This window comes from Pseudophryne corroboree, chromosome 8 (genome assembly GCF_028390025.1).
Source record: "Pseudophryne corroboree isolate aPseCor3 chromosome 8, aPseCor3.hap2, whole genome shotgun sequence".
NCBI classification, from domain to species: Eukaryota; Metazoa; Chordata; class Amphibia; order Anura; family Myobatrachidae; genus Pseudophryne; species Pseudophryne corroboree.
In genome coordinates, this window is record NC_086451.1 from 423,168,049 (window position 1) to 423,180,711 (window position 12,663).

The 12,663-nt window shown below is 47.8% G+C and overlaps 1 protein-coding gene across 1 annotated transcript in view; it reads left to right on the top strand.

Annotated features, from left to right (window-relative positions):
* The first annotated feature begins 7,307 nt into the window (after nucleotides 1-7,307).
* CAPNS1 (calpain small subunit 1) overlaps nucleotides 7,308-12,663 on the top strand; it is a 61,020-nt gene continuing 55,664 nt past the window's right edge. Inside the window, exon 1 of the mRNA XM_063937979.1 lies at nucleotides 7,308-7,359. The gene's annotated coding sequence lies outside the window, so the exon portion shown is untranslated. The remainder of the gene's footprint in view (nucleotides 7,360-12,663) is intronic.

The window sequence follows — 12,663 nt, forward strand, 5'->3', positions numbered from 1 at the left end:
AGGGCATTCGTAATATTTTGGAAGTTCTAGGAAAAAATCACGAATCAATACACCATCGGTCAAATACGCCTGCAATTTGCTAGAAATCGGGAATTTACTAAAAAGTGCAAAACACAAACACTGCCGACAATAGCCAAACACTGCCGTGATAAAATAAAAATCGTGAAAAAGTGCTAAAAAAAAACAGACCTGCTTTTTTATCCCGTGTTTGTATAGGCATGCACGGATCCATGAGATCCGTGCATGTTTTTCAGTGGGAACGGGGGGGAAATGTTATAAATTTTCAGAAAAAAAATTGCGTGGGGTCCCCCCTCCTAAGGCAAACCAGCCTCGGGCTCTTTGAGCCGATCCTGGTTGCAGAAATATGGGAAAAAAATGGACAGGGGTTCCCCCATATTTAAGCAACCAGCATCGGGCTCTGCGCCTGGTCCTGGTTCCAAAAATACGGGGGACAAAAAGAGTAGGGGTCCCCCGTATTTTTGAAACCAGCACCGGGCTCCACTAGCTGGACAGATAATGCCACAGCTGGGGGTCACTTTTATACAGTGCCTTGCGGCCGTGGCATCAAATATCCAACTAGTCACCCCTGGCCGGGGTACCCTGGGGGAGTGGGGACCCCTTCAATCAAGGGGTCCCCCCCCCCCCAGCCACCCAAGGGCCAGGGGTGAAGCCCGAGGCTGTCCCCCCCATCCAATAGGCTGCGGATGGGAGGCTGATAGCCTTTGTGAAAAGTGATTGATATTGTTTTTAGTAGCAGTACTACAAGGCCCAGCAAGCCTCCCCCGCAAGCTGGTACTTGGAGAACCACAAGTACCAGCATGCGGCGGAAAAACGGGCCCGCTGGTACCTGTAGTACTACTACTAAAAAAATACCCCAATAAAGACAACACACACACACCTTGAAAGTATAACTTTAATACATCCATCCACACCTCCATAATCCATATACACATACTTACCTTATGTTCCCACGCAGGTCGGTCCTCTTCACCAGTAGAATCCATGGTGTACCTGTAGAAAAAATTATACTCACATAATCCAGTGTTTTCGGCTCCTCGGTAAATCCTTTTGTAATCCACGTACTTGTAAAAATAAAAAAACGGATACCCGACCTCGCACTGAAAGGGGACCCATGTTTTCACATGGGACCCCTTTCCCCGAATGCCAGAAACCCCCTCTGACTGATGTCTAAGTGGGTTTCTTCAGCCAATCAGGGAGCGCCAGGGGTGACTAGTTGGATATTTGATGCCACGGCCGCAAGGCACTGTATAAAAGTGACCCCCGGCTGTGGCATTATCTGTCCAGCTAGTGGAGCCCGGTGCTGGTTTCAAAAATACGGGGGACCCCTACTCTTTTTGTCCCCCGTATTTTTGGAACCAGGACCAGGCGCAGAGCCCGATGCTGGTTGCTTAAATATGGGGGAACCCCTGTCCATTTTTTCCCCATATTGCTGCAACCAGGATCAGCTCAAAGAGCCCGAGGCTGGTTTGCCTTAGGAGGGGGGACCCCACGCAATTTTTTTTTTACATTTAAACTTTATTTTTTTTTTTAAACAAAGTGCACAATGAAGCCCATCACGGATCTCTCAGATCCGGCCGAGATTCATTGTATTAAAGTCGGCAGTGTTTTACAAGTCACTCACGTAAAACACTGCCAAAAAAAAACGACATCGGAAAACCCGAAAATGCAGAATACGCCAGCTTAGTAAATTAGTCGTAATCAATTCAAAAAGTTGCATATTTACACTTTCGATGTCATTCGTGATTGAACTTTGACCTCAAACGGGAAAACACGAATCTTAGTAAATTTACCCCACAGTTTATACATACATGTTGTGACAAGAACACTGGGATAGTGTTTGAGGGCAGGTATATTTGTCCCAGGTTCTTGTCTTACATGTTTTAGAAAATGTTAACTTCTAGGAAAAATGCTTTTCGTTTTGTCTGAACCTTTTCAGTTTGCTGTAAAAGCTGGGTAAAGGCTCTGAGAGAGAGATAAGGCGAGTTCTAGACATTGGGCCCAGTTCGGGTCTTTGGCCTCACAGAGGGCTAATCAGGGTTTCAGCTGTGTAAGAGTGTTATAGTGCTTCTAACCTGATTAGTATGGGCAGACTGCCTGGGAAGGCTGCAGGATCTGTGTGTGAGAGACACGCTTTCTGATGCAAGTAAGCTATACAGTATGTACTGAAGAACTCTGTGTTTTGTTTAGTGACAGTTAGGAATATCTTATGTTTAGTTAGTGCCGGACAGGCAAGGTATTTTTATTTTGGGGTTTGTTTTATTTTCTGCTTCAATAAAACTGGCCGGGGTCAGTTGTACCAGAAACTGGACTTGTGTTGTTCCTCAGCTGCTGCGTGCGGCCATATTCCCCAGGAAAAGGCGCCTTGCACCCCTACAGTGTTACAACTTGGTGGAGAATGCGAGCACACCGTTCTGCGCATAAGTGAAAGCAGCAGCTTTGTGAGGCCTGCAGAAAACGGTGGTTTATGCAGATACAGCCCAGTGTGAAGTTACTGAGACTCACCCCTGAGGGTTTGATATATGTCCTGGGTGAAAGCTGCTACAAAGCCGCCTGAAAAATCTGTCGACATGGAGGATCTGCTTAAAGCCTTGCTGCAAGCTACAGCGGCTCAGCAGGAGGCCAACCGACAGCAGCAGGTGGCAATGGAGGAAAATAGGAGACAACAGCAGGTGGCAATGGAGGAAAATTGGAGACTACAGCAGGAGGCCAACAGACAGCAGCAGGTGGCAATGGAGGAAAATATAAGACAGCAGCAGGTGGCAATGGAGGAAAATAAGAGACAACAGCAGGCAGTTGTTGATGAACTTTACAGGCAACAGCGTCAGGATAGAGAGGCCTTAGCAGAAGTGGTGCAGAGACTTGCAGCTCGGGTTGGAGATGTGGCCGTCAGTGCTCCAACCAGCTCTAGTTCTATACGGGCCAGTCACTTCCTGCAGAAAATGACAGAGGCTGATGATGTGGAGGCCTATCTGACCACGTTTGAAAGGACTGCCGAGCGTGAGAACTGGCCGAAAGCACAGTGGGCCAGTCTGCTGGCACCTTTCCTGTCAGGTGAGCCCCAAAAAGCTTACTTTGATTTAAGCCCTGCTGAGGCTCGGGACTATGATAAACTAAAGACTGAGATCCTGACCCGCCTGGGAGTCACGCTGTCAGTACGAGCACAACGGGTGCACCGTTGGCTGTACGCCATGGAGAAGCCTCCGCGCTCCCAGATGCACGACCTTATTCAGCTAACAAAAAAATGGCTACAGCCAGAGACATTAACTGGTCCCCAGATGGTGGAAAGAGTCGTCATGGACCGCTACTTGAGATCTTTGCCCATGGTCCTGCGCAAGTGGGTGAGCCATGGAAACCCGGGTACTGCTGACCAATTAGTGGACATGGTAGAGAGGTATTTGGCAGCAGAGGAACTACTGATGACCACCCAGCAACCCATAGATCCTCGACAGCGCCCTTCAGTAAAGACTGGTAAGACTGTTCCGTGGGAAAACGTTGCTGGGCGGTTAAGAGAACGCAAGGCTGGAGAGACTGTAAACACTGGCCCTGGAGACAGGCCAATGGGGCTAGAACGGTCTATGCTGCCCAAACGGGTTGATAATCGTGTGGTTAAATGTTTTAGGTGTGGTATGCCAGGTCATGTTATTGCCAATTGCCCAGTCACGCAAGAACCCATGCAATGTGATGCTGCCTTTGAATGTCGCAGAATGTCTTTCTTTGCTAGGTTAGCCTGTACTGTGGTACCTTCACCTGAGCTGGAAAAACAAATGTGTGATGTGTTCTTAGAGGGTAACCGGGTAGAGGCCTTGCTAGATTCAGGAAGTTTAGTTACCCTCGTGAAAGCTGGGTTAGTGAACCCCTTAAAGGTCCAGCAAATACCTATTGGGGTAACTTGCATACATGGGGATACCCAACATTATGCCACTGCTGAGGTGAATATAGAAACTTGTTGTGGGTCAGCAATGGTTAAAGTGGGACTGGTCCCTACCTTGGTGCATGAGGCCATAATAGGGAGGGATTTTCCTCATTTTTGGAAACTGTGGGAATCACGGTTATCAACAGATGTGAGAAGTAAAAAGCCAGTTGATAATACCGGTGATTTTATGGATGTACGTGGGTCTTCGGAACTTTCTGGCCCTTTGCCTTTTGCTAGTTTGGCTGGGGAAGTGACAGATGGGGAGTCCAGTGAGGACCCTCTTGCCGGGAACAGAGACATAGTAGTTAGAACTGAAAGCGTGCCTGACCTGGAGGTAAAGAAGGATCTGTTTGCGTCTGAACAGTTAAAGGATCCTACCTTAATAAAGGCTAGAGAGAATGTTAAGATTGTTAATGGGGAACCTGTGGTACCAGGTGACAGGGTTACGTATCCCCACATGGCCATCTGTAATGAGCTCTTGTACCACATTGTCAAAAGGGGTGAGGATGTGGTGGAACAGCTGGTAGTTCCCCAGCCTTATCGGAGAACGGTACTAGATTTAGCTCATAGTCACGTTACCGCAGGACATTTAGGGGCAGAAAAAACCACTGAAAGAGTTTTACAAAGGTTCTTTTGGCCAGGGGTTTATAAAGAAGTGTCTGAATATTGTTCTTCCTGTCCTGAATGCCAGTATCATGCCCCTAGACCCCATTTCAGGAGCCCACTAGTTCCCATGCCTATTATAGAGGTCCCGTTTGACAGAATAGCCATGGATCTCGTGGGGCCCTTGTTAAAGTCTGCTCGGGGCCATCAGTATATCCTGGTAATTATGGACTATGCCACTCGATATCCTGAGGCTGTCCCTTTACGCACTATCACAACCAAGGCGATAGCTAGGGAGCTGGTGCAGGTATTTAGTAGAGTGGGAATACCAAAAGAAATTTTGACTGACCAAGGTACTCCATTTATGTCAAGGATCATGAAAGAGTTGTGCAAGTTATTTAAGGTCACTCACCTCAGGACGTCCATCTACCATCCCCAAACTGACGGGTTGGTGGAAAGGTTTAATAAAACATTAAAAAGTATGTTAAAAAAGGTTGTTGAGAGAGATGGGAAAAACTGGGATTGTTTGTTGCCCTACTTGTTAATGGCCATCAGAGAAGTTCCTCAGTCCTCTACGGGGTTTTCTCCATTTGATTTGTTGTATGGTAGACACCCCAGAGGGCTGTTGGATATTGCCAAAGAGACGTGGGAAGGACAGCCCACTCCTTATAGAAGCGTTATTGAGCATGTAACACAAATGCAGGATAGGATTGCAGCCGTGGTACCTGTTGTCAGAGAGCACATGGAACAGGCCCAAAGTGCTCAACAGAGGGTCTATAACCGGAGTGCCAAGATACGGGAATTTGCTCCTGGCGATAGAGTTCTTGTTTTGGTACCCACTGTGGAAAGCAAATTCCTAGCTAAATGGCAGGGTCCATTTGAGATTAGGGAAAAAGTGAATGAGGTTAATTACAAAGTATACCAGCCGGGAAAGAGAAAACCCGAACAGATCTACCATGTTAACTTAATCAAACCCTGGAAAGATAGGTTGTCTCTGTCAGCGGAGCCTTGCCCTTCGGTGTCTTCACCCCGGTTGCTTCCCGCAGTGAAGGTGTCAGAGACATTATCAGCTGATCAGAACAATCAGGTTAAAGAATTTCTCATCCAAAATAGGGAGGTATTTTCAGAGCTGCCTGGCCGAACGACCATAATAAAACATGACATTGTCACAGAACCAGGGGTCAGGGTTCATTTAAAGCCATATAGGATTCCTGAAGCTCAGCGAGAAGCTATTTCTAAGGAAGTTAAAACCATGTTAGAACTGGGAGTCATAGAGGAGTCTAACAGTGAGTGGTCCAGTCCCATAGTGCTCATCCCAAAGCCCGACGGTAGCATACGCTTCTGTAATGACTTCCGTAAGTTAAATGAGGTGTCCAAGTTTGACGCATACCCCATGCCCCGTGTGGATGAGCTTGTAGAAAGGCTGGGAACAGCCAGGTTTCTCACCGCATTGGACCTGACCAAAGGTTACTGGCAAATACCTTTATCTGATAGCGCCAAAGAAAAAACAGCCTTTTCGGTTCCGGAGGGGCTGTACCAGTATAAGATGTTACCCTTTGGGTTGCATGGGGCTCCAGCAACCTTTCAACGGGCGATGGATAAAATTTTGAGGCCCCATAGAAAATATGCAGCTGCCTATTTGGATGATGTGGTAATTCACAGTACAGACTGGGGGTCCCATTTGGTTAAAGTACAAGCAGTAGTGGACTCAATCAGAGAGGCAGGGTTAACTGCTAACCCAAAGAAGTGCTGCCTCGCAATGGAGGAGGTCAAATACTTGGGCTTCACCATAGGCAGAGGTCTGATTAGGCCCCAATTGAATAAAGTTGATGCTATTCAAAACTGGCCTCGTCCAGTGAATAAAAAACAGGTAAGGGCTTTTTTGGGAATTACTGGGTACTATAGACGGTTTATTCCTAATTTTGCGACCACAGCGGTGCCGTTGTCAGACCTTACCAAAGGGAAGCAGTCAAATGTGGTGAAATGGAACCCTGATGCAGAAAAGGCGTTCCAAGCGTTAAAAGTGGCTTTGTGTTCACAACCGGTGTTGATAACACCAGATTTTTCAAAAGAATTTGTGGTACAGACAGATGCCTCAGAGGTAGGGATAGGTGCTGTGCTGTCCCAAACCAGAGATGGGGACGAACACCCTATCATTTATTTGAGTAGGAAACTCAATGAGCATGAAAAAAGGTATGCCATTGTGGAAAAGGAGGCTTTGGCCATTAAGTGGGCACTAGATACCTTGAGATATTACCTCTTGGGTAGACAATTCAGACTAGTGACAGACCATGCCCCTTTAAAATGGATGTATGTAAATAGAGGCAAGAATGCTCGTGTAACTAGATGGTTTCTAGCGTTGCAGGACTTTAAGTTTACTGTCGAACATAGACCGGGAACACAATTGGCCAACGCAGATGCATTGTCTCGCATCTTCTGTTTGGGGGCTACAAGTGTTCCGGCCCCTAGGTCGAAACAGGGGAGGGGGATATGTGACAAGAACACTGGGATAGTGTTTGAGGGCAGGTATATTTGTCCCAGGTTCTTGTCTTACATGTTTTAGAAAATGTTAACTTCTAGGAAAAATGCTTTTCGTTTTGTCTGAACCTTTTCAGTTTGCTGTAAAAGCTGGGTAAAGGCTCTGAGAGAGAGATAAGGCGAGTTCTAGACATTGGGCCCAGTTCGGGTCTTTGGCCTCACAGAGGGCTAATCAGGGTTTCAGCTGTGTAAGAGTGATATAGTGCTTCTAACCTGATTAGTATGGGCAGACTGCCTGGGAAGGCTGCAGGATCTGTGTGTGAGAGACACGCTTTCTGATGCAAGTAAGCTATACAGTATGTACTGAAGAACTCTGTGTTTTGTTTAGTGACAGTTAGGAACATCTTATGTTTAGTTAGTGCCGGACAGGCAAGGTATTTTTATTTTGGGGTTTGTTTTATTTTCTGCTTCAATAAAACTGGCCGGGTCAGTTGTACCAGAAACTGGACTTGTGTTGTTCCTCAGCTGCTGAGGTGCCAGGAAAAGGCGCCTTGCACCCCTACAGTGTTACAATGTGTATATATATATATATATATATATATATACACATATCATACACATACATAGATAACATCCATGACCACTTAATATCACTTAATACACTTAAATATAAGGTGATATACATACCACCAAGGACTGGGAGACTGGGAGCAGGAGTTCTGTGACGAGGGAGGGCGGGACGGAGGGAGCTGCTGTGGCTGAGCTTCCACAGCCAGCAGCTGCCCCCGGACTTTCACTATGCAGAGAGCTACGTACTACTGTAGCTTTCTGCTGGTGCTGCAGGAGGTCCGCGGTAGCGGTCGCGGTCGCGATCGCGCCTTTTGCTGAGACGGAGACAGTGCTGTCTCTGTCTCAACAATAAAACATTTGGCTCATTAGGGGGGGTTTCCAGGTACTCGGAAACCCCCCATGCGTGCGCCACTGCTTGCGATCACTGCAGTTTAGTTCCTGTTTTGATGTCACGATCACGCCCTGCGTTCGGCTAGCCATGCCTGCATTTCCCCAGGCACGCCTGCGTTTGTATCTGACACGCCTGCGTTTTTCAACACACTCCCCGAAAACGGTCAGTTACCTCCCAGAAACGCCCCTTTCCTGACAATCACTCTGCGGCCAGCAGTGCGACTGAAAAGCTTAGCTAGACCTTGTGTGAAAGTACTTTCGCTGTTGTGAAAGTACATCGCGTGTGCGCATTGCGCTGCATACGCATGCGCAGAAGTGCCGCTTTTTTACCTAATCGCTGCGCTGCGAACGAAAACAGCTAGCGAGCAACACTTGGAATGACCCCCTTGTTTATTATAAACTGTGTAGAAAATAAATGGATTCGGTATAGCGGCATCCCGCCCACCAGGATGCCGGCAGTGGGGCGAGTGCTAAAAGTCCCCTTGTGGGCTTGGCGGCTCGCTGCGCTCGCCACAGGATCTAGTCCCGCTCTATGGTGGACACCCATGAGTGGGAATAGCCCTGATGCGCTGGGATTCTAACTGGCGACATTGCCGGCTGTTGGGATTCCGGCGACGGTATCCTGACCACCAGGATCACGACAGCCAGCAAATTGACTGCATCCCAAATAAATACTGTTCCCATTCATCAACAGCCACCCCAAACACTGACAAATATCACTGGCCGGGGCTCACTGGCAGTTGGTGTGGCTCCCCTGTTTGAATTTTGAACTACAGTGCAGCCCCACCTCTGGATCCGCCACTGATCCCGACGCCGGAATCCCAACAGTCAGAATCCCAAACATAAGTATAAGAGGGAGGGTTAGTGTTAGGCTGCTTGAGGGGGGAGGTTAGGGTTAGGAACTAGTGGGAGGGTTAGGTTTAGGCTGCGGGTAGGGAGGGTTAGGGTTAGGGGGAGGGTAAGGAGAAGGGTTAGCAGACTTACTAAAAAGTGTCAGGATTCTGACCATCAGAATGCCACCGTCGGTATCCTGACCACTGACATCCTGACTTTTGGGATCCTGTACCCAACTTGTAAAAAGAACAAAGCCAATAAAAACATAGCATTTGATGGCAGATAAGAATTAGTTGGCCCATCTAGTCTACCCTAAGCACATGTACATGCACACACTTACAAACCAGGGTTAATTTTTGTCAAGAGCCAATTAACCTGCCAGTATATTTTTGGATTGTGGGAGGAAACCGGAGTACCCGGAGGAATCTCACGCAAGCACTGGGAGAATATACAAACTTCACACAGTTAGGGTCATGATGGGAATCGAACCCATGACCTCATTGCTGTGAAGCAGTAATGCTTACCATTGGCAGAACACTATGAGGACAACAAAATGAGAGGGGAGTGGCATAGCATGGATTATGTAGAATTATAAATGAGGACACAATAATTACTAAGGAACGGAGCTGAACAGTGTCAGGTAAATCACAATGGAGAGGTCTGTAAAATAAAATAAAAAATATGCACTTACAGCATACTTGCATTTATGCGGATGTGCAGGATGCATGATAATACAATTTGCATTAAAGCTATGCCCTCCCACTGTGCAATGTCGCTATTCATGTATGGGTGGCCATTGACCATTGATGGTTAGCAAACATTGATGGTTTGCCACTGATGGACCATGGTTTTGCCATTGATGGTAGAATTCTGATATTTCTCTGCAATAGATGGTGGAGATCCCATGGTGGCATGGTCATTTTTATTTTTTATTTTTGGAGTCACATTGCACTTAGCATTGCCCTGTCATGGCATATCCCAAATCCCTGCTCTCCTTCAATTGGGTCCTCGTTATCAAGTATATATCACTGCTAGTACCGCCCATCGGTGGTTTGAACCATGGTTTTCCGTCAATTGTTAAAAATTCTTTGCCCATTCCTATATTCATGCCTTCACGTGAAGAATGACTGGGGCCACAATAGCATTATCAAGCCCCAGCCCACTTCAGTGAGGGCCATATCTGGAAGGCTTCTCTCCCAGGAGGCCATTAGAACTCCCTAAAATTTAGTTGTTTCCTTGTAGAACAGCGGTGGCCAACCTGTGGCTCCTGAGCCACATGTGGCTCTTTCTTTCTTCAAATGTGGCTCCTAACACACAAAGTCACATGACCACAACAGATTCGGTAACCACTGCTCTCCAGAAAAACACGCAGCAGCATTACGGGGACTTAGAACTGAGGGAGTCAGATACTAGAGATGAGACACCCACCAGCAAACAGAGGACACATAAGGGGCTGCTGCAGTGGCATGAATTGGGGGAAGCTGAAGTGACACAGGAGGGTGCTGGCTGAAGTGACACAGGAGGGTGCTGGCTGAAGTGACACAGGAGGGTGCTGGCTGAAGTGACAGGAGGGTGCTGGCTGAAGTGACACAGCAGGGTACTGGCTGAAGTGACAGGAGGGTGCTGGCTGAAGTGACACAGGAGGGTGCTGGCTGAAGTGACACAGGAGGGTGCTGGCTGAAGTGACAGGAGGGTGCTGGCTGAAGTGACACAGCAGGGTACTGGCTGAAGTGACAGGAGGGTGCTGGCTGAAGTGACAGGAGGGTGCTGGCTGAAGTGACACAGCAGGGTACTGGCTGAAGTGACACATGGGGGAGCTGAAGTGTATTATGTGAATCTGGATTTTTCAATATATTTTATGTGGATCTGGCTTTTACAATTATTTTATGTGGAAGTAGATTTTTCAATGTATTTTATGTTGGATCTGGCTTTTTCAACGTATTTTATACCAGGGGTGTGGCCTAGACGGTACAAGGCCACACCCCATTTTTGCATGTGCGCCTTCGGCTTGATGTCGGCTCTTCGACGTACCTAACACATTTTTTGGGGGCTCTTTGTCTCTGACTGGTTGGCCACCCCTGTTGTAGAACAACTGTGTAAAACACGGGCACTTTGTCAATCCTGGACCTTTGTTTGAGTGTCAGGCAAATAAATGATGTCAAACCTGCTTTACTAGAATCCCTGCAGTAAAGATCTCAAATTGCTGTTTACAAACCTACTTAAATATCCCAATTCTTGCTTACAGTCATGCGCACCAGTCCCTGCAGATGCCGCGGACAGCCTGCAGCAGTATGAGTATGAACAATTCTGTTTGAAGTCAGTTGCAAAGATCTGCTCGGGTGGTCTACAGACACCCATCTGATCTTGGCTGATAAATGCTTTGGTCAAACATTTTGTACTTACAAGCAGGGCCGTAACTACGTGTGTGCCAAGTGGGCTTGGCACACAGCGCGGTTGCCCTGAGGGCGCACGGCCAGCGGCATGTAATGAGTCAAATTGACTCATTACGTGCCGCCTGTTCTGTGCGCCGCGCTGTGGAGGGAGAAGAGAGCTGCCCGGCACTGCTGTGGATGCTGGGATGTGGTTCCTCCTTCCCAGCATCCACAGCAGCGCCAGGCAGCCAATACAGAAGAAGAGGGGACAGCTGCAGCGGCGCTTACTACCAATGAAATAGCGCTGCTGCGGCTCCAGTCCCCCTCCCTCCTCCTCCTTCTCACCTGCCTGCACCGAGGGAGCTGCACGAGGAGCCTGACTGCCAGCGGGGAGATGGTAAAAGTCTCTCTCTCTCTCTCTCTCTTTCTCTCAGGGGGACACCGTCTGCCATAATGTGTAAAAAGGGGGCCTGGCTACCGTAATGTGTAAAATGGGGTACCAGCTGCCGCAATGTGTAAAAAGGGGGACTGGCTACCGTAATGTGTAAAAAGGGGGACGCTGGCTGCCGCAATGTGTAAAAAGGGGGACTGTCTGCTGTAATGTGTAAAAAGGGGGACTGTCTGCCGTAATGTGTAAAAAGGGGGACGCTGTCTGCTGTAATGTATAAAAGGGTCTCTACCTGGTGTAGTGGCGCTACTGTGCAGCGTAATTTGAATAATGGAGACTACTGTGCACCGTAGTATGAATTGCTATTATTTTGTGGCCACGCCCCTTCCCCATAAAGCCACGCCCCTATATATTTTTCGGCGCGCACTGCCCCTATCTTACATGGTGGGGGGGGGGGGGGGGCGCGCCAATGTCGTTTCTTGCACACAGCGCTAAAATGCCTAGTTACGGAACTGCTTACAAGAGGGTCATCTGGCCTATGGCAAGTCCCACTGCTATGAAAGAGACCTCTATCTATCTCAGCTGTTGCTAGCCACTCCCCTCATCAGTTCAAAGTCATCCCAAATTCCATACATAAATGTCACTATTATTTACATGGGAATTGTGTCACAAGACCCTCACATTTTATTTTCTATATTACATAGTGCTGTATGCAAATTTGCACTGGTAGCACTCTTCTACTATAAGCCATGCTACCAAGAACATGAAGAAGACCTGCCATAACATATCAGTCATGTTATTACGTTACCTTCAGCACCATGAAGTTGGCAAACAAGCAATAAAAACAACAGGGTTTCCTGGTGACCCCATTCGTCTTGGAGCGGGCGTTAAATACAGTGGGCTCATGATGCACCATTCTCCAATCCAAGATTACTTCTTCCAGACCGCACAGCTAGTGAGCTATGTGATGAAGGAACAAACATGGTGGAGACTGATAGCCTGTCTCCCATCTCATGTCATTCAGACGGTGCGGAGACTGGTCTGTCACAGTGGTCAGCAATTATATGTCTGTGTGGGCAGGGTGGGTCTGAGGC